At 39.1% G+C, this 27555-nt stretch overlaps 1 protein-coding gene across 1 annotated transcript in view; it reads left to right on the top strand.

The window, feature by feature from the left end:
- Positions 1 to 27555, top strand: part of LOC124166779 (sex peptide receptor) — a 749439-nt gene that overhangs the window by 321625 nt on the left and 400259 nt on the right. Inside the window, exon 3 of the mRNA XM_046544458.1 lies at positions 25270 to 25334. The gene's annotated coding sequence lies outside the window, so the exon portion shown is untranslated. The remainder of the gene's footprint in view (positions 1 to 25269; positions 25335 to 27555) is intronic.

Here is a 27555-nt window from a genome sequence, read left to right as displayed (position 1 = left end):
GGCCTCATCTGCAAGCTATCTCTATCAATTTTTGCCATATGGAGAGTGGGAACTTGAAAGTGATATTTCTAGGATTTCTAGGTTCACTAGGAGAAAGGGTTGTTCTATATTTGCTGAATTTTTTGTAAGTCTCCAAAATTTCATACCGCGTATTTTGATAATTTCTTCACCAGTTACAATGTGTTAGTAAATTTTAAGTGATAATTGTTGTTTTGCAACGGGAACAGTAAGAGAAAATCGAGCGGATAACCGCGCACTCATGTCTTCGAGAGATTTGCCAAAAAAAAACTAACAGGGATTTCTACTATTCGTTTGACAGGTCAAAACATATTCTCTTAATGTGACGGCATGATAACTCTGTCATCGCTTTTGCTTCAAATTACGGGAATATGGAACCCATAGTAAGGATATTTCGAATTACGAATATTACGAATATTTCCGGAGAAAATCGGAATATCATCAACGATTACAGTAAGGGAATGGGAGGGGTAGAATTACTCGATAATTATGTTGCATGTTACCGTATCCAGATTAAGTGCAAAAAGCCTCTACTCCGAAAAGATATTGATAGTGCAGAGGTGAATCCGTGGTGATTTCACGCCAAAGTTACGGGCAAAGCAATTCCATTGTTAGAATTTCGGTCCGAGATCATAAAATTTTAGTGAGGCAAGAAATAGTTTCCAATACAATTGGTGATGACATTTGGCATAAGAATCGGTGCCCACATTCAGGACAACCTAGAAAAAATGGCATACCCCAGCATGTCCGTCAAGGGAGAATAATGCATTTCTTCCGCAGTTATACTTATAATTCACGGCGAAGATTTTGAGTGTGCAAATCAAAGATAAGTTATATTGTGAAAAGTGCTACGTTTAATTCCACGCAGAATATTATTGAATATTACATCAGAAAAGACGATGACAAATAAAATATGCAACCTAAAATTGAATAGTTTTTTTGTTTTTATTTACCGGAGTTTTCCCAGCGTTGCGTAAACGCAACATTATGCAAATCATATATTATGATGAATATAATATTTTTGTCTGAAAATTAATCTTAATTAGGCCAAAATAAACCGTATAATACGAAATAACCGAAGGTAAAAGCCCTATATGCAGTCTGGGGAATAATGGGTTAATAATGGATGCTACAAAATTGCTACATCAACTCGTGGCAGCTCAAGGAATTTTCTCATTTATTTTCATGTCACATCTGGTGATGGCGTATCTGCTAGTACACTGCACCTATCCATGAAAAAAATCCAATTTCATTCCAACGTAATTCATTTTAAATGGCATATATAGAGGAAAAAGTGATTAAAACAATAACGAGATCGCTAATTCAGTGATTTTACGCGAATGATGGTTTTGATAGGTGAGGGTAAAGCTACCCCGGACAAACCGGAGGCGTATGAAAGGTTCCAGTTCCTTACCATGTGCGCACTTCCAGAGTTATTTTGCTGAGGTTTTCGGATACTAAGCTTTCACTCATGACTATTAGATACGAAAAAAATAAAATGTACTTAGGTAATGACTATGAATTGAATACCTTTTACTACTGAGGAAATTTGTTTTTTTTCTGGCGCAAAGCTTTCATTCATTTCTTGCATAAAATACTAAATTTCTACTGAATATCATGTAAAATTTTGAGATACAGACGAACACTAGAATAGGTCTTCTTTCTCTATTTACCCGGAAATTTTCAAAAAGGTAACTTATTTCTAAAATGAGTAAAGGTCAGTTAATATGAATATTAAATAATAAATCATTCATGCGCTCTAAGCACTTAGCGTGGTATTCCACAGCGCATATCTCTTCGACCCTAGAAAAAATCAGCGCGGATATAACATGGTGAAAGTAAGCTCAAAAATTGGCGCAGAGTTTGGTCAATTTAATCGTGAAGCTTGGGAACGCGCCGTATCCAGTTCATATTTTTTTCCATGCGCTTTGCGACAGTTTTGTTTTTTTTTCCTTCTAACCGTGACTCGCTGAAGAAAACACCTCGGAATAAAAAGGATGGTGGAGATAACTCAGAATTGAAGATTAAGCTATGGGAAAGAAATCGGTGCGACCAAGAAACAAGCCGACTCAATTTGAACACCTTTGAATATGCAGCGGTTTATAGGTCTGCAGAAGAATGAAAGATGGCGTCCAGTCCACGATAATTTTAATAAGAACTTTTCAAAGCTTTGAATCTAATTTTTTTATAATCTCGATTCATATTTTTTGGTATTTTTTATTTTTTCCATAAACCGGTCTTAATGCATCGCGAAAAAAACGAAGATCGTCCGGTCGGAAAGGGAGTCATCCATTGTTACTCTTAAACTCACAAATGCTTTCTTTCTCTTCCGTCGGCAATAAAGAGAACATTTGAAAAGACGTTAAACACAGACTCGGAGAATATGAATTCTTCTTTCTCTTGCACTCACACCCCTAGCGAGTTGAAACGCCACGGTTCGAAACGGGGTTAAATTTTCGCGTCGTCATTTGCAAGTCGGACAAATGGCTTTCCGGAATGGCTTGGTGTGGGAATTGAGCATTGGGATGACGGTGGGCGAACGAATTCTCATGATAATACAATTCCCCGCGTCCATCACGATAAACAGGTATTTTCCCCACCGTGTTTCAACTTCGCTGAATAATGCAACTCATAAGGAAACTCAGGGAATTATGTATTCGGAGCGACGTGTACCTAAAAACAAAAACGTCTCCAGTCCTCCTTTTTGTATCAAATAACTCCATAAAATGAAGAGGTTATAATGCCCTCAAAACTTCGCGAAAGATGTTCCAGTCGGCTGCTATTTTGAAAATAATATTAAGAGCAGAAAGAAGGTCATGAATTCGTGAGGAGTCAAGGGAATTCTCATTGGAGAAGTTTTACCGAGTTGAAGTCAAAGAATACCGGAAGAGCAGAAAACATTTCCAGCGTCGTAAATATTTTAAGCACTTCATTGAAGAAAAAATGCGGCGCAAATGTGATCCACGTGATACATCAACTGATATCATCAAAACTGCATCACCAACATCAGTTACAGCATCAAAATAAATTACGTCTGTCTTCTGAAAACAAATGACTTGACGTCAAGAATATCCATGAAGACAGAAAGTTAAGTTAGACGTTGTTTATGAGTTATGAAAACAATAATAGGTACCCAATGTAATTTATTCGAATATATTATAGATAAGAAATTGCTCTGGTAAAGAACAGGACATTACCGATTACAACTCAAGCTCAAGATGCTTCACCGCATGGAAAATTAAATGCCCCATTTCGGACACAGCAGGAACTGTACCACCATTATTAAGAAACAGCAGGGTGAAGGATATTAACGATATACACGAGGCCATTCTAGACCAGCATGTACATGCAATGTTGAAATCTTTGGTTTTTGAAGATTGGCGTAGGTACTTTATACGCCAGCGCGCGAGGGTTAATGTTTGGTTCCTTTTTCCCTATTTGCATCCGTTATCTGAGTGCATACTTCAATAAGGGTCATACTTCCAATGTGCGATCTGAACCAACGAGGTAAAGTAAGGACTCAAAATCGAGTAACTTCTGGGATACGGCCCTAAGTGTGTCAATGTAACACCGGTAGGTAGGTATGTCAAGATATCAATTAAGTAAGACATTTCGCCCAACGGATAGATTTGAGAATTTATTTTTCCCCGAACAACAAAGGACTTTTGATATGGCTCAATGACCTCTCTAATTAACCGTGGATAAGAGGAAAGAAGTCTTTTGAATGACTCGTGGAGAAGACGGGACAATTTTAGCGGCCTCTTGTTGAAGCGCGATGGAATAATGAAAATTACCGGTCAAGGAGGGCGGGAAGAGAAGATCGGAAGAGGTAGGCCATGGATGAGAGAAATAGGGCAGGCGACCAAGGATTTGAAACAGACGAATTATACAGTAACTGAAAGATTAGCCAACAGGAGAATTGAGTGGAGAGCTGTGTAAAACCTATGTTAGGGATCATATTGGTGAATAGTCTGTTTATTCCACGCAGAAGAATATCTGATATGGTAGTATATATTATTATTACTTCATCTAATCGCTGCAAAATTCTGAAATAAAGTGATTTCAATTCGTTCCACTTCCCAATCCCTCGGGTGGTATATAGCTCCTGAGTGGTGGAGCGAAGGCGTATCATTTTTCAGTTCCATCTGCAGCGGCAATATTACTTTTGAGGCTTATAGAAGTGAAAAGACCTGTTTGCTTCTAGGAAAAACAAACACTATTTTTTTAGTATCGATATAACGTGCTCGGGAATTTTCCTCGTGGCGGAAATACACGGCAAAAACTATCGCGAGATAAATTGGATTCAACATCTCATTTCTTGGAAACTGGGAGAAAAACTTTATCGCTTCAAAAAGGGACCTTCGGTGCGAGACACAGCTGTTGAAAGTGGAGCAGGCACTTGAGAAGCAGGGATTTCAAAGGAAAAGGAGGCTTTTTGGAGGAAATTCTTGAAGGGAAAAGGACTTTGACGCTTAAGCGAGTACTGCAGGCGCTGAATCCCAGTAAGTAAGGAAAAGTTTTCGGATATTGGCGCATGGATAACGATGAATTATGATACAAAGAAGGGAGCAACTCCCACACTCCCAAGGCCAAGGAAGGACGAGGAAGTACCGCGATAAGACACTGAAAACGGCTTCGAAGACGAACAACTCAGTCAGGGAAAACGAGGGAAACGGGTGCCGTGCTTCTCCAGCTATTGCTAGAATCCTCTTCCTGCCTCTGCGTTTTCCGGATCCCATTTTCTGTCTGTTTTCTCACTGCCTCCCCACTATACATCAGTTCCCCTCCCCTTCCTCAAACTTGTCAAATGGGATGTTCTCTTGTACTATGATGTCTTGGACCAGATGACGTCTCTGTGAGGCGAAAAGCGTCGCATGCATTAAAATAATTAAATATAAGTGAAATTTAACTTAATTTTAATATATACTAACTACTCCACTACATCACGACTGAATTGGTTGACTTTACTAACAGCTGCAGAGGAGGAAGGTGATAATGGGTAATAATAAGGAAGGAAACAATTATTATATTATCCCAAGAATTTTCATATACGATTCCACTCACACCTGGAAAAAAGCAGGGTCTTACTTTCCAGGAAAGGCAGGAGAGAATAGAATCTGTGGCCCTGCGAGGCTCCAGGGCCCTTCTGTAAAATTCATTGTAGCTTATCGTTCCCAAGTGGCCCAAAATCAATGCCATTCATTATATGTAGGTATCGCAGCTATCTGTCGCACATAAATTATGAGCATGGAAAATGTTGTTAATTTTTATTTTATGAATGTGAAAAGACAATTTGCCATGTACGTAGCTATGCAAAAATGAAGTGCTGGCATGTTCACCCAGACATTATGTGAACTGAAGAAACTGTGACTGAAAATTGAACAATTTTGTTTTTTTCTCATTTGCTCATGCAAATGTTTCACTTAACTTGCCCAAGGTGAATTCGCCCTTTCGCCTCCGAGGCCCTGGTGTAATCTCTTTGTCCCCTCGTTGAAGTTAAAGATATAATTCGTTGGTGCTTAATTGGAAACGGAGGGATAACTAGGAGTGAGATTCCAGCGCCCTCTGCGTAAATGGTGGCATGAATGCCTTCAATTGAATTCAAAGAAATACTTAACGCAGAAGAATCAGCGTGGGTCAGTTGGGTCGATTTTCATTGAACGGGAAAACTAGCGTGAAATTTCGGACATCGCTGTTCATTCGCTGTTCATCTTTATTTTAATTGCTCTAAACGTTAAAAGAAAAATAACATTCATATAATATGGAATTGAGAGGCAAACTCCGAAAAAGACATCGTTGCGGCTAAAAGAAATAATTACTACTAAATGGCGTCTATTACACGATCATATTTTCCTTAAACTGTGAAATTAATTTTTTTGTTAACAACAGATTTAAAACTCATCGCTAATTTCATGCGTGAACCGGTATTTAATGGGGATAAACCGCCGACTATTCACCGGCAAAACTTCACTGAATCATCCATAGGTTCACACTGAGTGCAAAAAAGAGTACAAATCATATTCATTGACCACAAAGTGAGATGATAGCCGAAGCAGCTAAAGTGGTAGGCCATTGGCGCAAACTCGTAATGTCTGGGTTCGTGTGCTGGTTAAGAAAAATTATTTTTCCCCGAAATTCCCGCACTCCAAGAAAAGTTTTTTGAAGGCTTAAAAAGATGAAGTGACAACCATATCGGCTAAACCATGAGATGATCTAATCATAAAATCGTCGAAAGGCGAAATGAACGGAAAATAAAGACTACAGGTGATAACTAAAGAACAGAAAATGAATTTGTATGCAAAGCAGAAGTAGTTTTTGGGAGTTATTAAGAGATTAAGAAATTAAAAGCGATGAAAGATTGTGGTGAACAGCTGCAGCAAACCAAACTTCGGACCGTTGATTTTTATAAGAGGAAGGTTTCATCAGGGCTTGAAGAAGTTTTCTCCGCGAGCTCACGATTCACTCTGCAAACAAGCGAGAGACGTTGACCCAGAATTCATAAATAAAACGACGCACTCCACCCGTATGGAAATTATAGAGGGGCCCAAACGGGGAACGAATGATTTCAGTGATCTTTTTCCCATTAGAAAATCCATTAGGCGGATGAACTCCTTCCACTGATGGCATATTCTGAGCATTTGAGGAATATGTTTACACTTACCATGAGCAGCACTTGGATTTGGATATATGAATGGATCCCGCACTACATTAAATTGTTACCCCTTCCCCACTTATTTTATTAATTTGAAACAGCTTATGGATTATTCGTCATCAGTCATCAATCCTATGAATGCTTTGACTTAGCTATCCACTCTATTTATTTATTGAATCATTCATAAACAGCCCAAACGGCCTTTACATTGAATAGACAAATTTAAATCTGCAGCTTTAACAAATATAAACTATAAAAAGGATATAAAAAAAGAAAAAAAAGGATTCAGAAGATGGCTTTTCGCAGCTGCCTCTTGAATGGTCTGATGGGAATTGAAAGATCCAGGGAAGGGTGAGTACTCGAAATGGTATTGAAAGAGGTAAGGAGTCTGTGAAAAAGTGATCTCTGAGAGAGAGTAAGACGGAATTTAGGTTGGTGTAGTAGGTGGTTATTACGGAGGGAGCGGATGGGAATGTGGAGTGAAAAGAAAGGCAGTATTTCTGAGGGTCGGAATTTACCATTTAAGGCATTGTAAATGAAGGAAAGATCGAAAAGAAGGAAAATTCCCACGGGAGGATAGTGGGACCAATGATAGATATTCACTTTATAACTGCACAATTCTTCTGCTTGACATGCCTCATCACCTACACTATGAATCTCATCCGTGGTTTACCTCCGCCCATCTTTCCTTCTCCTGTCCTTCGATAATAATTGTCATCAATCCGCTGTGCTTCAACATAATAGCCGCTTAAATTGTGCCGTCTTCCACCCAAGCACGTTTTTTACAAGATTTCTCTTATCCCGCACTCTTCCCAGCACTCCCGCACTACTCGCACGATCTGTGTAGTACTGGCGTCTCCAAAACGGACCCCATCTGGCCCATGCATATAATATTATCCGGCCCGACAAACAAATCCCTGTGCACTAACTATTGGCTCATATCATCTGGAAACCTATTTTATTGCAATTCTCAAATTAAAACGACTATATCATTCGTCGCACAAATTTCATTGCATAAAACTAAAGGCAGGAATCTATTTAGTTTGCCCTAATTTTTTCCAACATGATTTTTAAAAATTTCCATGTTTATACTCTAATTTTTGAGGAAATTTAACTAGTGGTACTGCTTTATTTATTAACTCCTTCAGTCAGTATAAATGTGGGAAATATATATTATGGACTTTGCATTGAAAAGCTTGGAGACCCCTTTTCCAGTAAAATAAAAATATCTCATCTTGTAACTAATAACTTCAGGCTTTACTTTGTGAAACCTCTCCATATTGGAAGTAAGGAAATAAAACTTTATAAGGTTCACTGTTATTTAATTATGGGCACGACCCGGGTTTCGTAACTTGGTTACATCGTCAGGTGACTGATCTTGCATGCATCATACATGTATACAAAAAGTACACAAATATGACAGTGAGGACATCTATCGGAAAGGAAAAGGACTGGTTGAAAGAGCGGGGGTGAGGGTTAAACACGGACTGAAATAGGGAGAGGGGGGGGAAAGGGGCAGCCTTGATTTGGGACGAGGGTTTTTCAAGGCTGCCCCTTACCCCCCCCCCCCTCCCTAATTCAGTCCGTGTTTAACCCTCACCCCCGCTCTTTCAACCAGTCCTTTTCCTTTCCGATAGATGTCCTCACTGTCACTTGTGTACTTTGTGTATAAATGTATGATGCATGCAAGATCAGTCACCTGACGATGTAACCAAGTTACGAAACCAGGGTCGTACCCATAATTAAATAACAGTGAACCTTACAAAGTTTTATTTCCTTACTTCCAATATCTCATCTTATTTTTCTGCCTAAGTTTGACGTTTCGACTTAAAAACAACAAATGATGATGCACATATTTGAAAGCGAAACTTTAGCAGAAAGTTGAGAAGTAATATTTTGATATTTGGCCAATGCTCCATGATCCAATATGCATCATTCCTTTGAAGGTACTTTACGATTCGAGAGCGGCATTACTCAAACAATGGAATAATGGTCGCAAGGCACCACGAGCGGGAGCAATTGAAGACAGATTTAAGTCCATCCGAGTCCTAGGAACATGACCGCCTCTCTCGTATTATTTTAAATGGGAAAACTTGAAAAAATAAATTCAATGATATTGTGCACTTCGAAGTGAAGGATATATCGCCTGGGTTCCAAGTAATTTAACTCCTGACGGGATTTCTCATCAGAATCATATGATTTGAAAAAATATTGTTTCCCATTTACTGTGTAAAGGTAACGTAATTGTGTAAGTCGTTCTCATGATGGCTGGATGCGCAATTTCTTGGCTTCAATTGAGGAGTGGCTAACATCATTTCTTTGAAGAGAGTTCAGCTCCTACGGTCACGATGGAACGTTCCGATCTGAGAGAGGCATTACTGAAACAATAGCGCCGATACACCAGCAGCTTCGGCCTCTATCGAGTAACTTCCTTCGATATAATCGAATCGGCGAAGCGAGACTGGGTCAAAAGGGAATGGAATACTAGATCACTACGCCCCCAGTCCAGCTCGAGAAAGATTCCCGGAGGTCAATTACATGCAAAGCATCTCGCCGAAGGGGAGAGCACAAAATGGATTCCTGAATACTTGCAAGGAGCAATCCTCTTGATGGTGTAATAAAGCCACGGCCTACTCTACTACTTGGAATCCGTCCATCTGCAGATAGTTCATTAGCAAATCACACCAATTCAATAGAATCTTGCATTACCACTGAAAGACGCTCTTCTCTACCCCTGAACCTTTCATTGTTCGCTTCCATATCTCACAGGCAATTTCCTTGGAGGCCATTCGAATAGTGCCACGCAATTCATTTTAAGACAATCATTCTTATTTCGTTTCCTTTTTGTATCTTCTATTTCAACTCACATATGTTTCCATTGTTTTTAAAAGTGAATTATTATCTTCCGTACGATTCAGTCCAAAATTTTCAATCATTAACCTCACAAATACTATAATTTAGTAACTCAAAAGATCCATGTAGAAGAAGCCCACAGTGAAAATCCACGGAGATGGTCATTTTGGACGCAATTTTTAATATTTCAACAATGGTTTGTGAGTTAATATTCTCGCTATTTTAATGCCACTCTTTGAACTGAAATGCCAGCCTTTTTGACGCCATAGCATAGACACGATGACTTTTGAAATTGTTCACACCCACGGCAATGCCCGTCCTCTCTGCGATGGAGCAGCTCAAATGAACTATTAACTAATGGGACAATTTCGATCGCCCGCCGAGCGCCGAGTGGCTTCAATCTTTTAGCTGGAATGAGAATATGATTTTTTTGTGGATGGCACTTCAAGCGCAGAGCTCTGTCCGTCGGGAGGGACGTTAAAACGTGGTCTCTTCGGTGCTTTCCGTTAAGAGCAGGCTAATGCCGACACCGGGTTTCTCTACACTTCTGCTTTCTTCCCTGCCCTTTCTTCACGGCGCAAAGTGACTAGGCTGGAAGCCGCTAGAGACACGCAGGCTGCCTAGGCAGGCTAGGCTTACAATTAGATTGCTTGAGCAATTGAAAACCGAGTCTTTCAGTGCGTCACGGAGATCATCACATGATAGCCCTATATACCTATTTTCAGGCCCGACGGAAACGAATATAAAAGAGGTATTTTGCCGAATGGATAGATATGGGAATTCAATTTTCCCAATAGAACAATAAAGGACTTTAAAAAACGCTATTATGCAGGACCTCGTTAGAGCATTTGCTTTTTATTTGTCAACGGCTGGTGACCTAATTTTCCCGGCACACGTCTTTTGAGGCGGCTTGCGCGGTTATTTGTTGATGCAGTTGGGCCATTCTCCCATAATCGTACAAAATTATGTCCGTGGCCTGCCATAAGTAACCAATAATATTAAACTAAACTGAACTGACCTATTATTTTATAAAGGCATATTACTTTTAGTGAAAAATTAATAAAAAATATTTCCCAAATGTAATTTCCACAGACTATGATTCGTTATGTCCGAGGACAGTCCCACATAGAATTTCTAAGAGGTCCGATGTAGTCTTTTTGCGTTGCTTTTATTTCATAATATTTACTATTAAATACTAAAAACATTTGTGCTACCCCAAAAATCAATTTCCGTGCACACACAGGTACAAGAGGGAATTATTCATAGGAGATGGTGACAGCCATGAACAACAAACAACATGTATTGTTTGATTTTATAAATGGTTTAGTAAATGCTTTACTGCTGGGAGTAAAATTTTAGTTCAGTCTGTTGAAAGAGCCGAGAATCATCAGTCATGTCCGTGGACAAATAAAAATAAGTAACTCTGCACCTTTTACTAATTACAATTGCGATGTCTTAACGGCTATAAGATACAAGTTCAATGTAGTAAGTACAGTGTCGTAACTTATTTTCAGTCCCAACTATAACTTAATTCAGAGGAAATTGTCATGTCCGTGAATCCTGCAGTTTAGGGACATGATAGATGGTAACGGATATGACGATACTCTATGACTAGTCACAGAATGTGCCATGACAAATAAAACAAACTTTTTCTCGTGAGTAAACACCTAATATTCCTCTTCTGCCGTGTCCGTGGACATATATATCATGTCCGTTGAAAAAAATACATTATAAAAAAAGGATATATAATGTAAAAAATGGGAAAAATATTAACAGAATGGAAAATACTACTTAAAAAATATATATATATATATGTGTAAAAAAAAATAATTAAAAAAAATGAATAAGTCTTATCCAAAAATCTATTTTAGCCTTAAGTTTCTGCTCTCACAAATACCACACTACACGAACAACATATACAATGGCGCAAAAGATCAATTGTATCGTGAAATGGCTGGTTAGGGTGAGCTTGGCTCACCGGTACAGCGAAATATCCGTGCCTTCGTCGCTGAGAAATAATGATGATCCAACAACAAAAAAGCAAAAATAAAAAAAATGCATGTTGCGGATTTTTTGCTGCTTAAATTGTGCGTCCTTGCGTATTTTCATGTTCCAGCCCTTGCCGCTAGGGGGAACTCTACTGCGCAACTCGTTCACGCAGCGCCAGTAATTTCTCTGAGCGCTTGTTCGCTCGCTCCGTCTTTAACCGTCTTCTGAGCAGGACACTTCTCTTATTGTACTCCGCGACATCTCGTCCGCTTCGCTTATCCTTGCTCGTCTCAGAGATTAAACTCAACTCAAGGAGCTAACGAGCCTTTATTCTTTGTAAGTCGAAGCAGTGTATTTATTACTAATGATCTTTGCCAATACGTATTTAGCTTGCATGAATAAAAAACTGTAATTAGACTATTTTAGTTCTTGTATAAGCAAAAATTATTTTTTTTTCCTTTAGAAAATGCACGCTTTTGGGAGAATGACCCAGGTTTAGACCATAGCTGACGGTCGCCTCCTCCGTATACCACACCATTTTATCCCTTCGTGGTCTAGTCTGTTCCGCACTGTAGGTATATCCATCCGAAACCCCTGCCACCGATGTCCTCTTATCCCATCCCCCTTTCCGCGACCCCTTTTTCAGCCTTTGAAGACGAGATTCCCCACTCATGGCTGAGCTCATTCCACGCCAAACCCACTCCGCTTCGAAGACCCATCGCTTGATTTACATACCCTCGAGTCGGCCTGTGGACGAACGCCAGGGGTTGTTTCGTAAATTCAAACGAAAGCACCCTTTCCCCCCGCCACTTATCCTGGCCTCCCGCACACCCACACACAACGGACCAAATTCAACAATCGCACCCTCACACATACAACATATCTGACGTCAATATCATCTCGTTTGACCCGAATTCCCCCCCACACACACACATCTCCAAATTCTCTCTTCAAAACCCTTTTCTTTCCATTACTTTTTTTAGCACCATTCTTTCGACTTTAGTGGGCCAAAGGATGAGTAAGACGTATCTCCGTGACTCTTTTACATCTACATACTACCCTGCGAGCCACCTCTAGGGTGTTTGGCAGGGGGTGGCCATTGACCAACATGCAACATGCAAGACGACCGCCACATGCACACCGCACGGTCATAGAAATATTACGTATACTAGCAAAACGTGCTTGCATATTCATAAATAACTTGCTAATGATTAGTAATTCCTAGAGCAAATACATGCAAGGTTAGAACTATGGAAAAAAACATGCAATAAGTCATCCTAGCGAGTGACGCCAATGTGACTCATGTTATCCTATCAATTGAGACAACGTTGCTATCCTTAATAGTGCGAGGGAAGGATGATATTTTAAATCTCTCCGTTTTGCAGTCTATTTCTTTTATTTCCTTCTCATGATCATGTCTACCGTAGTACGACGGTACACGAAGGATGTGATTCACGTCGTCTGAGAAAACATCTTCTTCGAATTTCGTAAGTAAGTTAAGCCTATATTCTTCGATATACGCTCCTGTAAAGATTCCTATCTTAACTCTTGTAACATACTGGAAACGCTGCACTTTTAGTCATAAAAAGTCATCACAAATCTGGCCGTCCTGCGTTGTACTCGATTGATTTCAGCTATTAGTCCTACTTCGTAAGGGTCCCATACGCTTGCAGCATATTCTGAGTGAGACCTCACTAGAGTCAGGTCTTCGGGGAAAAGGATATTTATTCAACACAATATGGAACAGAGCCCGTCAGCTTGATGAGTAGCCACAATGCCAACATTTCTGTTTGCACCGCGTCAATTTTCATTAATTATGGCAATGCAGATGAAACATAAAAATCAATCGTTTATTCAAATACAATCGCAAATCACAATACCGGTATGAAAAATGGGGGAATAGAGCTCTAAGGCCTCGAAGATGCAAGATGGAATAAAAAATTCAATTGGCTGCATAATACCTCCCAAATCTCGTCCACCTTGCAACAATGAATCATTGTGTTGGTAGGTGGCAAGCTATTTGAAATAGTGTGAAATAGAACAAAGTAATATTATTTTTTTCTATAAAAGCTAATTTTTTGGTAGACGTTCATACGTAAAAAATGCTTAAAGCCTCTGCTGATGAGAAACAAAAAGAATTTATGAAACTACAACATGCTCACGTTTGTTCTTTTTTGCCTCGAGGACAAAAAGTTACTAATTCCGAAAACGAAATATGGCAAACTGTGTCATCAATGAGAGATTCATATAAAATGCCACTGCATTTCCATGTTTCGGACTGAAATCATAAAGATAAGCAAAAATTCCGGATGAATAGGCTGCTTAGGGCAAAAAGAGAGTCACAAAAGTTTTTTTACAGCAAAGTTGAAGTCTATTTGAAGAAATTTATAGATTAGTAAATTGCAGCAGGAAGTCGACCGAAATTTTATATGCCACGAAAGGGACGGATTAGAAATAACTATTACTCACAACGTTAGCGAAACATTTCTATTGGAGTTCTCCCTTTTTACTTGATTTGCGATAACAGTCCACTTTTTTGCCACATCATTTTCCCCTGGTTGATTAACGTCATCCACAGAGAGTGCGTTTTGAAACAGCGGCTGCTCACACTAAATGAATGGCATATATTTATGTTGATTCGAACGAAAGCCAGCTGCCTTTTATTTTCCGCATACGTTCGGCTGCACATCAATGATAATTTGATCGCTCATTTGCAGTGCTCTCACCCACATATTAATTTACGTCTTTCATGATGAATAACTCCACTTGCTAATCTAAATGACGGACGCAGTCAGCCATTTCAAAGCCTTCCTACCCTCATTCCATTTCTCGCTGGGATCTCGCCCTCCTACAAATAGGATGTTAAGCTAGATTTACAAAACGCCAAGATTTAAAAAAAACATAAACTAAAAAATCAAAATAGATTGACGCTAATGATTTTTTTTAAATCTATTACAGAAACAATTTTCTGAACGAGAAAATTTCCACATGCTTAACCACGCGGTCCTAAATTTTCATCGCAATGCATACATTTCATAACGAATTACAAAGGTTCAAATAGTTTTTATTTAAAAACAATACTGATCACAACCTGCTTGCCCATATGGAACAAATGTATTGCGTACATTTCCATCAAATCTGAGGTAATTTGAACTATCTCTAAATGGTATAGTTTGTTTAAATTAATTTTTAATAAGGTGTTGTTGAACTATTAATAATATACTACATTAAATTTTCATTAAAAGTTACATAAAATATTCTTCGTATAAATAAAGACCTGAGGATAAGACCCAGTGAATTTTGTAACGTTGGCCAAGATTAGTGACTTTTTTGAATGAACTATACTCGTTATTCAGAAATGGATATCAAAGAGGAGGTCAAAAACAAGATATCTGTTGACAGGACGCTGGAGAGCACTTTCTACTGTCGTTTACTTTACCATTTCTTTGTTATTTCTTCATGTTAATGCACTCTTTAAAAAGTGGCCATTCTGGCAAGCTATGGGAAAACACTCAATTTTAAACGTCACATAGTTTTGGCATCAATACGGCAAGAATGTTGAAATTTTCTTTAATTTGGATTGATTATTCATCTTTTTTTATAAGTACGAGAAAATTAGTAGCAGTGCTAAGTTGTAAAGTGACATATAAATTTTAAATCTTATAAAATAACAACATTTTTTCAACTTTGACAATTTTTTCACAGCCATGGGAAGTGCTAGTATAGGAACAATACTGAACTACGTATGTTGTTATTAAACATGGTAAGCATAGGATTTCAATTTTTTTCAATTTGATGTATGGCTTATAAAATATTTGTAACCTATAAATGTTTATAAAAAATGGATTAGTGCGGAAGTACATGCATGGGAGCTACTGAAGTGCCTTTATAGTGTTAGTCTGAGAAAACTATTTCAATCGATCGGAATTTGATGCTGGTGTTCTCACCCGCTAGTCGAATACACGAGGTGGACTATTTGCAGACATACCGGCAATCGAGATATATACAGCAAGATGACAGCCTCTGTTTTCGGCAACAGTCGGTCGGCTGCTATGGAGTCATTTCCACGTTTTAGACGAAGAGCGGACTAATCAAAAATCAGCGGCCGAGTACGGCTGCACTCGACGACGAATTGTCGAGTGCAGCAGGGAGGTCGCCCGAGAAACCTTGACTCACTCTTCGCAGCTCCTCGGATCGCTCTGACGAGTCACACATAAGAGCAGCGTTTCCCAACCATTTCTTCCTCTCGCACCCCTCCCTCTATCTCTATATAACTAATATTGCGCCCCCGAAAATGAAACGTGCACATTTTATTACTTAATTTCACTACAGATTTAACTTTCAGCTATAAATAATCGTATAAAAAGAAAATTGCTTTAAATACCCCATATAATATGTATACATACATATCCATGTAAGTAGCGTAACTAGGGATAGGCTCTGGGGGGCCTGGGGTGGCGACCCCTCCCCCCCCCCCCCCCCCAAGCAACGGGGTCCGGGAAAATGTTTTAAAAATGACGTGCCTGTAAATACAGTTTACATAATTTTGGCGCTTTAGATTTGACTTTAAGCAGGTGTCCTTATTACATGACAAAATTAGATAATAGTTTTCAATGATTTTTAAATTTCTCTAAGGCTTTGGGGGGATCCATCCCCTTATTAACCCCCCCCCCCCCCCCATAGTTACGCCACTGATCCTGGTTAAGAGATATGTAGTTCATGACGTCCGCCAATACCGATTATTTTCGACGCACCCCGACTGGTTCGTCACGTGCCCTACAGGAGGTGCGCGTGCCACCTGTTGGGAACCGCTGGATAACAGCAAAGCACACGCACATGCGATCGCCCGATCAGCTGTCGAGTCGCCCGAATCAGTTCACTCTCAGTGGTTGACTCGCTGGGAGTGAGCAGTCGAGCTAAGTTACTCACCGTCAACTGTTCATAAATTCAGTTTCTTCGCCATCCGGGTTACAATTGTCGGGTTTGGTAGGCGCTTTGCTCGGCATTAATCCTGGGAAAGACAAAGTATTTTTTACGCACTCAAGTTTTATCCTCGGTATGTATGTAGCTTATCTAACAGGATTGGGGCGACGTTTGAGATGCGAATTTGGAGGAAGATGGAGGGAATACGGTGGACGCATCGAGTTAGGAATGTGCAAGTGTTGAATAGGATAGATGAGGAAAGAACGCTGGTGGATAAGATAAATAAAAGGAAGGGTGACTGGCTGGGACATTTGATGAGAGGGAATGGCATTTTGAAGGTAGCCTTGGAGGGAACGGTGGAAGGGATCAGAAGACGGGGAAGGAGAAGGCTGAAGTTTATTGACAACTTAAAAACAGGAAAATTTAGCGACTTCAAAGACATGGCCGGAGACAGGAAGGAATGGCTACAGCGTTGGCGCAAGAACCCGCCGACGAGCATAACACCACAGGATGATATCTAACGAAATCGTTAGAATGAGAAATGAAAAGTTGCCTACCTCACTTTTTCATTTAATAAATCCATTTGTTGCGTGATTATATATGTTTGTATTTTTAGGTAGAATTAGTTAGCTTCAGAGGGCAAGACTTTTATATCGCCACGAACGAAATCTCATTGCTATAGCTTTGAGGAAATCCCTCGCGCGGCTTTCGATTGAGAACTTCAGCGCATTGCGAGCATTTCCACCTCAACGGTAATCCATCACTACTGATACCTATTATACACGAAGCATCCATTGTTTACGGCTAACTCCTCAAGGAGGCAGGCAGGTATTCAACGTCGGAAGGCGTTGAGTCGCTGACAGCGGTGAGGTGAATGCGACAGCAATGAACGATTTGTTGAGTGATTCATCCCGTTGAGGATTTTGATGTTTTCTGGACTCTCTGCTCTGCTTCTACCATCTGAATTCACTCGAATTAACACTATAAGCCGCCTAGGGGATGTGCCTCTTCTATCTCGGGCATGATACGAAACTTCAGATTTTATAACAAAAAGCAGCTTCATAGAGCTCTAGAGCCTTTTAGGCTGCGAGGTCATTTTAAGCGACCGACACATTCCCTTGTTCTTCGTTCATCCATTTGTATATAGTGTTGTCAAATATCTAATCCAAGCTTAGTAATATCCGCAGATATTTTTAGGAAAATTCCACTTGTTTCCACGGTTTTGGGTAACATAACTGCTATTCTGGATCACGATGATGCTACCTCAAATAAAACAGCAAGCTCTCTGACTTAAAAGGACTATTTATCGAAAAACAACAGAACGAGGAATTTTAGTGATCCAGCAGGGATAAAATTTAAATAAAAAATGACGGCCCTTAAGTTCGTTAGCACTGGATAACTAAATGGGGAGGAGTTGAGTGTATTCCCTGTTTTGAAAGTATGAAGGAATGCATGCATACTAATCCTAAAGGGTAACCTGTCAGAGCAAAGCAAAAATATTACTGTATTACCTATTCTGTTCAAAAACAACAAAATATTATTTTAACAAAATATGCAATATCAGCAATGTAAAAAGTATATTTTTTTTAGGTTTAACAGAAACCATAGCGAACGTTCACAAGAAAAAATGTTTTGACAACAACTTTACAAAATATGTCAGCGAACCAAAAATTTAAGTTTTATGGTTTAAAGTAATCCTAACGAACACTCATAACATTGATGTTCACACAACTATAAAAAATTGAAAGCAAACTTAAATGTGGGTCCTCAAAAGAAAGAGTATGATCTTTCTTTAAAGGATAGCACCGGTTGTGATGATTTGACGTTTCTCGTTTGGGAATTCCAGAATCTAAAAGCGTTAAGTTGAAAAGAGCTGAAATGTGTATTGGTGAGGACTTTGAAGGAGGTCAGAATGAGATCGAGTGGACATCGGTGTAACTCTATCACGGGGGAAGAATAGTTCGCACAGAGCATGCGGGAGCATGGGGGAAAGAAATGATCCCAGGCAGCAGTTCCTTCGGCAATGAAAGAGATTTTGAAGCAAGGGCACATGAGGAGTTGAAGAACATAATAAGTATGAGGAAGCAGATGAGTGCACCTCCGAATTCACCAAACTTATAATAGGAAGTGGCCATCGCACTGATTTTGAGCCGTCTACTTTTAATTCATGAAGTAATGAAGCGAAATTGGATTACCTTTAACTTTTCTAAATTTTCCATTCACGTGAGAAACCTTGTTTCTTGAAAAAATCCTTGAAAAAATCCTTGTTCATCGACTATGTCTCTGACCTGTGCTCGTCGTTGCTGTGTGTAATTGTTCCTCAACGGAATCATTCATGACTCATCCACCATTTCGTCCCCTCTGCCTAATATGAATTTTTATGGCTTATATGTCCTTCACTATGCCCTGAAGTTTGCATATGTGGACTAATTTGTGTTTGGCTAACGTTTTTGGATATCGTATGCAGTGCGCTGTCCTCATAATGCGTTTGAAAACTTGGGAATGACCTTCCCCTTTGTTATCCGTTAAATCCAACGTCGGCGAAAGTATAATTTAAGTGTGGGAACTCACAAAAGATTGTGTGTTCTTCTATCATCATGGAAAAAGAATAAATAAATAAATCTTCACACTGACGGATGAGCATTTTATGGCTTAAAAAAGTTGGCATATTGGCATAACTAATTATTGCTACACTCTGCCCCGCGAGCCGCATCTAAGGCCTCTGCCGGGGGATGTGTTGGGACAGCGGCATATAAAAGGCATTGTTTACGTCCGACAAAAGGAAGCTCCTCAAGGAAAGAGGCAGGTGTTGATTCGCGCACAGCGGTGAGGAGAATCTGACAGCCATGAACGATTTGATAAGTGATTTATTCCGTTTGGAAGTTTGATGGATATGTTTTCTAGACTCCCTGCAGACCGCTCTTTCACTCTCAGGAAGAATGACGGAGCCACGGGGAATCTTAAGGCATGGACACCTGCTGCCGCAGACTGATTGCAAACCAAACTTAACACAGTGATCATGATTACTGAAAAATTCGAAACGGCGACCAAAAGAGTTTATTTACAGGTTATCGAGGTCGCTAATAATGAATTTAATGAAGTTATACATTGGCCGGAAAATCATTTCACATTATACATTCATGATGTATGATTCCTCAATTTTATGCTCACACAAGTAGCCTATAAAAATAGGAATGTAAATATGAACTTACGTCACTAGCCAAATTAAAACTTCATGTCAATTTTATAACATAATATGGTAAAATTGGGCATTAGGCTACACGAAAAATCTCATAAATATTTACGAAATAAATCCTGTTCAGCCATTGGCTCGTCAGGATGTGCATGAGAACGCAAAAATAGTTGGGAAGAGGAAAAGGCATTAGTTGATCAGGTACAATTGATCTTTCTCTAATTATGAAGAAATAAAGACAAAACTACATTATTATTATCAGGTAAACATATTGGTAGAGAAATAACAATCAATTTCACCAAGTTATAGTTGATTTTCAAGTAACAGCTTCTTACAAGTCCTTTTTTAATTTGAAATCATAGATAAGCTTGGTGTTCTAATATTTACAAAGTTCAGTTATTTCTGTTACTCTCAGCATTCTGTCTCCATAATTTGTGTATATCTTTGAAATTTCTTACAATTCCGCATGTCTCACCTTTGCTGCAGATATTATGTCTTTTTTAACCCTATATTTGTTATTATAATTTTTTCTGTTTTATGTATCAGTCAGTCTCGAACTCTAGTGGTGAACGGACGTGTGGTGTTTTCCTTGCATAACCTTGCCTTGACGGATTTAGTGTGTCTCACAAGTGCTGTCGTCTGCTGTTTCCAAAATGCCTGTGTGCTCTCAGTGTGATATTGTGACCAAGCGCACCCAGAAAACGAAGGACTGCGGCAGTTGCAGAGGAGTGTCATCTTGCATGTGCCGCCATAAATGAAGCTGATTTGCAATTACTCGAGGATACAAATCAGACCTGGACCTGCTCCACCTGCACCGCGAAAAACCGCTGCGCCCGAGGCGATGATACCCCGGTTAAATACCTAGGAGCTGATAATATTACCGGTGATACCCAACTCGTGAGTTCTAGCACTATTTTAAATGAGTTGCTGAATCGTGTAAAGGCGATTCAAGATGATCAATGTGAATTTAGAAATTCCATAAAAAACGAGCTAAGTGAACTTCGCAAAGGTATGTCGACTTGGGAGTGTTTAATCAAAGAGAACAGTAAAACCATTTCTCTAGTAAACGACTCACTTACCAATGTCAATGCTAAATTTGACAGCCTCGTGACTGAAAACAAAAATCTTGAAAAGAGACTGCATAACCTTGAAGCTCAACTTAACTCTGTAGAGCAGGACTCTCTTAGGAATGTTGTGGAATTTCACGGTATTCCGCTAAAACCGGATGAAGTGCTTGAAGCTATAATCTGTCAAGTTGGGCTTGCTCTGGGGATTAAAATTGAATCAACGGACATAGACTATTCTTACAGACTTAACCCCAATAGCCAATTCAACAAAAGCAGGCCTCCCGCTATCAGAGTTCGCTTAACAAGATCCACACTAGTGCAGAAAATACTCGAGGGTCGTAGGGTGAAAAGGAATTTGTCAATTAAAGACCTTGGATGGAGCGATTCAGTTGACAACTCGATTTATGTGAACGAATCGCTGATCCCTTTATACAGGAAGATGTACGCCGCCGCCAAAAACTTAAAATCGGAAGGGAAGATTAAATATTTATGGGTACGCAATGGTCGTGTGTATACGAGAGTTCGCGACGGTGGCTAGCGTATTCTAATCTCCAAGGAAGAAGATCTTAGTAAAATATATTAACATGAGGCCCACCCGCTGCTTTCCAAAGTCAAAACATCTGTGAGTGAAATAACAGTAAGCCTCGTTAACTGTCAGTCTCTGATGGGTCATATTGACGAGTTTCGAAACCACTTCACATGTAATCCAGCTGATATCATTTGCTTGACTGAAACGTGGTTGAAGCCTAGCATTTCTGACGATATGGTGGGACTGGACAACTATCACCTCATCCGTCACGATAGGATTAACAAAGTTGGTGGTGGAGTCGGTGCCTTTATACACCAAAGGCTGCACTCAAAGGTCCTGGATACATCGCCTCAGGTCTACGAGAAACGACCCGAGTTCCTGGTCATCGAAATAGCGGGGGTAACTTTTTCTAAACTTCTTTTATTCATTATCTACCGACCTCCAAAAGTTGGGCATATATCAGATATTGAAAAAGTATTTTCCAAATTTAGCCCAACGTTTAAAAATATTATAATTGTTGGTGATTCCAATGCAGACTTGTTCCGCGATACCTATCACAGCACATTCTTGCATAATTTTATATATTCCAATGATCTTTACCTTCTACCGTTGAATGCCACTCATCATACTGAGAACAGCCACACGCTCCTCGATCTTTTCATTGTTGACTCACGAGATAAAGTCTCTTCTTTTAGTCAATCTCCAGTTCCATTTCTGTCGGCCCATGATAAAATTATGGCAACTTATAAATTTAATGTTACCAAAAAATCTCAGCCTCCTCTGGTTATTAGAAGTACTGCGTGTTTCAATGCTGAAACTTTCCAAGATGACTTATTGAGCATTGATTGGAAAAATGTGTGCAACTCTCTCAATGTTAATACAATGCTTCAAAGCTTCAACTCTGTTTTCCATGAGTGCCTTGATCGTCATGCTCCAAAACGACTCATACAGCCTAAGTGTTCCAGAGCTCCATGGTTTACCCCAGCAATAAAGGAGCGAATCAAAGAAAGAGATAGACCTAGACGCAATTTCATTCGGACGAAAATTCCTGCCTATTACCAATTATTTGTCATACAACGCAACCTTGTGAAAAAGTCCTTGATGAACTCAAAAAGAGAGTACTACACAAATGCGCTCTCTAAACCAGCCTATCCCAATGAACTCTGGAAAAAAAAACTTAAAAACCTGGGACTAATTAGAAAACCGGACAATTCAATCGTAAGTGGGCTCTCTCTAAATGAACTAAACAACTACTTTTCAACGAGTGGTATTCCTCCCCTGAACTCAGCTGATGCTCGCCTGACAAACTTTCCTTCTCCTGTCGCCTTTGTGCCTTATAACGATAAAAATTTTTACTTTCATTATGTTACGCCAGACGCTCTGCGTAAGGTACTCACTGCGTCGAAATCTAATTCAGTTGGTATAGATGACATCTCTGTTAAATATTTGAAAATTGCTTCTGAAGTTGTGACTCCTGCTCTTCTTGAAATATTCAACTCTCCGCTGATGTCTGGAATTTTTCCCACACTTTGGAAATCTTCCCTTATTCGTCCGATTAAGAAAGTCAAAAGTCCGTCTTCCCCTTGTGATTACCGCCCAATATCAATACTTTGCGCCATGTCTAAATGTCTTGAAAAGATAGTATTTCAACAAACTGTTGATTACCCCACAACAAATAAGTTATTTGATCCATTCCAGTCAGGTTTCCGCAAAAACTTCTCTACTCAAACGGCTTTAATCAAAGTTTCTGATGACATCAGATCTTCTATTGACAAAAAATTGTTGACCATACTGGTACTTCGACTTTAGCAAAGCCTTTGACTGTGTAAACCATAAGTTGCTCCTACAAAAATTGAGAAATCTAAATTTTTCCTGCTCGTCATTAAATTGGTTTAATTCATACCTAACCGGACGACGCCAATCAGTAAAAGACTCCAATGATAATTTGTCTGAATGGGCGTCTATCTCACATGGAGTACCTCAAGGATCAGTTCTTGGGCCATTACTGTTTTCGTTGTACGTGGGAGACCTTTCTGCATGTATCAAAAAATGCAAATACATGATGTACGCTGACGATCTCCAAATTTATATACACTGTCGCCCGCACGACTTCTCCGGAACTGTTAAATTAGTAAACGACGAAGAAACTGCTATTGTGTTATGGGCTCAACACAACTGCTTAAAAATAAATAGTAATAAAACCAAATCAATGATAATCGGCCACTCTAGGATAATTTCTAGGCTAAATATTGCCGATATGCCATCAATTGAAGTTCAAGGAATTTCAATACCTTACACAAAAGCGGCTAAAAATTTAGGGGTCATATTTAGCAATACCCTTTCATGGAAAGATCACATTTTATACGTGTCAAATAAAGCTAATGCTGCTCTTCATCAACTTAAACTCCATAAAAAACTACTTCCTATCCATGTAAGAAAGCAGCTTGTCTCTACACTAATTTTTCCACACGTCGACTACTGTTGCCTGGTGTTTCACGACCTCACAGCCGAACTTGATATTAAGCTTCAACGCCTCATGAATTCCTCAGTAAGATTCATATACAACTTGAGAAAAGATGAACATATAACCCCCTATCTTATAAAACTCTCCTGGATGGACATTAATACAAGAAGAAAGTTTAAATTGGCCTGCTTCATGTTTTCCCTCTTTAAAAATAACGAACCGCAATATATCATAGATTTTTTTCCCAAGAGAACAACTTTACCAAATGTCATTACCAGAGCCGATCCGAACTATCTCCATATATCACATTATAGGTCCACGACGGGACGTTTCAAAAATCATTTACAGTTGCCGCCTCTAAATTATGGAATAGCCTCCCCATAACACTTAAGGAATCTTCATCCCTACAAGTGTTCCGCAATAGACTATACTTGATGTTAGGCAGCTCATCCTGACTGGCTGCTTGTACGTTGCATAGACGTGTTTTGTGTGTTCTCTACTGATGTTTTTGTATACTTTTCCTACGCTTTATTTTGATTGATTTGAAAGTTGCTGTAAATGTTCATTTCTGTCGATTGTTTCAATTTATTTTTCCTTCCATTGTATTAGAATGACCTCAAAATTTTGCTATGTGTTCATTTTTGTTAAATTGTTCAAGTTGTTTTCTGCTGCACTTGTTTGACTTGAATCTTTTGTGCATGTTGGTTTCTGTTGATTGTTACAATTTATTTACTTCTGTTGTGTTTAAATTGTCTTGAAGTTTTTGTATAATCCCATTTTTTGTTAATTGGTAATATTTTATTTGGTTGAATTTATTGCTGAGCTAAAATCTGGCTACATATAAATGTTCTAACGGATGTAAATCCGAGAATAATAAATTATATTATTATTATTATGTGTTGAAACATTTTTTATGGCATTGAACACATGTCCTTACAGATCAAATTAATAACTGGTATCTCCGCGTAGTATTTTAGGTGCCAAATGTCGAACGGTAACAAAGGCAGCTCGACGGAATTTAGGCATGTCGTCATTGGACAAATTGAGCAGAGAAGTAGCTGTTTTTAATAGCGGAAAATTTTTAACTTTTACCACTTAGGTTCAACTACTTCAACTTATTTCTGCACAATCATGCGTAAAAAATTATGGTTGTTAATATCACACTACTTACGAGAGAAGGTACACAAATGTCACCACCAGATCACGAAGTTGGTCATACTGATTAGGAATACAATGACCGGTTTCCTTAGCTCCCAAAATGTCACACAGGACAATATCATAGATAAAACCTCATACTCAGAAGCAATAGGAAACAGGTCAACTGAAAAATCTGCACTAAAAAACTTTAAAATTAATAGTAATTTAATCAAGCAATAAACTTAAAGTAAGATTCCGGCATAAGTAGCTCTTTTGTCGGCAAACAAGCAATTGACGCCTGAGCATATTGGATTAACTTAGAGGGCATGACAAGATGTTCAGTGAAATATACTTTGTTTCATGGAAATAAATACAATCCTTCTTAGCAGAGATGTAAACTTGAACGTAAATCAATGTTTGATTGTGTAATTTACTATTTTGCAGGGGACTAGAGGCTAAGCAAGTGGCACTTCACACTTCGAGTGCGACAAAGCGGCGGATCATCCCAGGTAACTAAGTTTTATTTACTATTTATTTATAAATTTCAATAACATGTAATAAATACGTGGACAAAACTGCAACGAGATCACGATGGGATTTCCTAAAAATCAGAATTCTGCGATCACACAGTAACCGGCAGAGCAGGAGATGCTTGGAAACAACGGTTGAGCAGGAAAATATGAGCCGTTGAAAATGACTCCTTGCCTCGGATAGGGCTCCAATTTCGCAATCGAAGAACGTATAAAATAATATGATAGCATGTTAAGCGATGGAATAATGACCTCCGTGGGTTAAAGAGAACATTTCAACGGAAAAATTCCATTCGCCCAACTACACATTATGTTTTCATATATCGGACGGTACATAGGTACAATGAATGGTACCGTCCGCAATATGAATAGCAGCGCGTCAGAATTGTAAGTGCAGCCATACGAAGGCAAAAATTGGTCCACAGGAACGTTAAAAGTGTTGTTTAAAGTGATTTTTAGGACTAGTCTTGAAATATTTTTAGGGCAAAAACGTCTTTGATCTCATATTTCTATTATATTTTCTAAGTTATGTTTTCTTGAATTGATGATTAAATATCTTTTCTTTAAGCCAACGTCAATATCATCAATAAGGATTAACGGACTGATTGCAGATAATTGGCGCATTTATGTGATCCGACACAGAGAGAATTAATCTGTGAACTTAAAAAAAAACTTGAAAAGAAATCTGCGCGATTCGTCATAAACTTCTACGGGCGTACAGAAAACGTAACATTGAGGTGTAAAAAATTAGGCTGGGAGCCGCTAAAGGCTCGAAAATAGCGCGCTAGGCTTATATTGCTTGAACGACGGAGAATAGGTATCTTTAAGAGCGACACGGAGAACACCATAATAGAACCCGAATATATTTCCACGTCCGACAGAAACGATACATTAATAGAGACATTTTTCCGAACAGATAGGTAAAGGAATTAATTTTTTTTTCTCGAACAATGAAGGAATTGTAATTAATGCTTGGCGGAACCTAGTAATAGCATTTCCGTTTTGTAAACGGCTGCTGTCCTTACAACCCCCACCACACGCCTATTGAGGCAGCTCACAGTGTAGTATGTAGATATTTGATTGATGGATTTTTCTTCCTCATAGAAAAACCCTCTAAAATCGCTGGCACACTACTGGCTTTGCCTGGTTTCGCTTTTTAGTAGGACCCTCTTCGCTTCTATAGCGTTGATGTGTTTCTCCCTCTCCCGTTTCTTCCGCACTTTTCCTCTCCCAGAGGCGTCGTCGGGCTCCTATCGCGGCGGCGCCTCTCTCCTTTTCCCTTCCTCTCCAGCCCCTCCCCGGGTGATCGGGCGTATAAGCCACTGGCTTGGTTCCTGGCCCCGCTGTGTTGTATCCTCGAAGGGTTCCCCTGAGCCCTCATACGCTGTAATATGTAGATGTAGATAATTATTTCCCCTCCCCCATCAATTATGTTAATTTTTTCATAACTGAGAGCGCAAAGACTTCAGATTTTTACTTCACATTACAATTGATGGATAAAATTACTTTGCATCTTCAATTGCATGAGTGCAAATTTCGATTGTTTGAATAGGTAACAGCCCGAATGAAAATATTGAAATAATGGAAAAACACCTCTTAACCTTACATTACCCTAAAAAAAAGTACATTAAATGGCAACTATTATTCATGATATTGCGAACTACAAATAAAACACATAAGTGACACCCAAAATTATGTATAATCGAAACCATGAGTTTCAAATGAGAACAGTTTCCGACAGCAAAGTTTTGATACGAATCATTTCAGCAGTAAATCCACAAGCCTAAGAATCACTTCGGCTCTTCACCATAAAAAAAACTATTTGACGAAACTCAGTTCTCATTCGTAAAAACAATCAAAGCAACATGTCTGGTATCGTCGTAACTACTTTTTAAAGTTCAAAGTTCATTCAAAATGCATATGCGTTACCTAAGGGTTCATGCCTAACAGTTACGACGATTATCGAAAAAATTGTCTGCGATTAAGAATTCCTTTCACGTAAATATCACCAGAATAGTAGCGTTATGAGTAAGAAAAAAACGTAAGAATACACGTGAGCATCTACATACTATTCCACAAGCCACCTCAAAAGGAGTGTGGCAGGGGGCATCAGGAGACCACCCGATAGCATATGAAAAGGAAATCCACATATTAATTCCGCCTAGCATTTATTTAAGTCCTTTATCGCTCGGGGAAAATA

The sequence above is a fragment of the Ischnura elegans genome, chromosome 10, assembly GCF_921293095.1.
Source record: "Ischnura elegans chromosome 10, ioIscEleg1.1, whole genome shotgun sequence".
In the NCBI taxonomy this organism is placed as follows: domain Eukaryota; kingdom Metazoa; phylum Arthropoda; class Insecta; order Odonata; family Coenagrionidae; genus Ischnura; species Ischnura elegans.
This window is presented reverse-complemented; position numbering and strand designations above follow the sequence as displayed.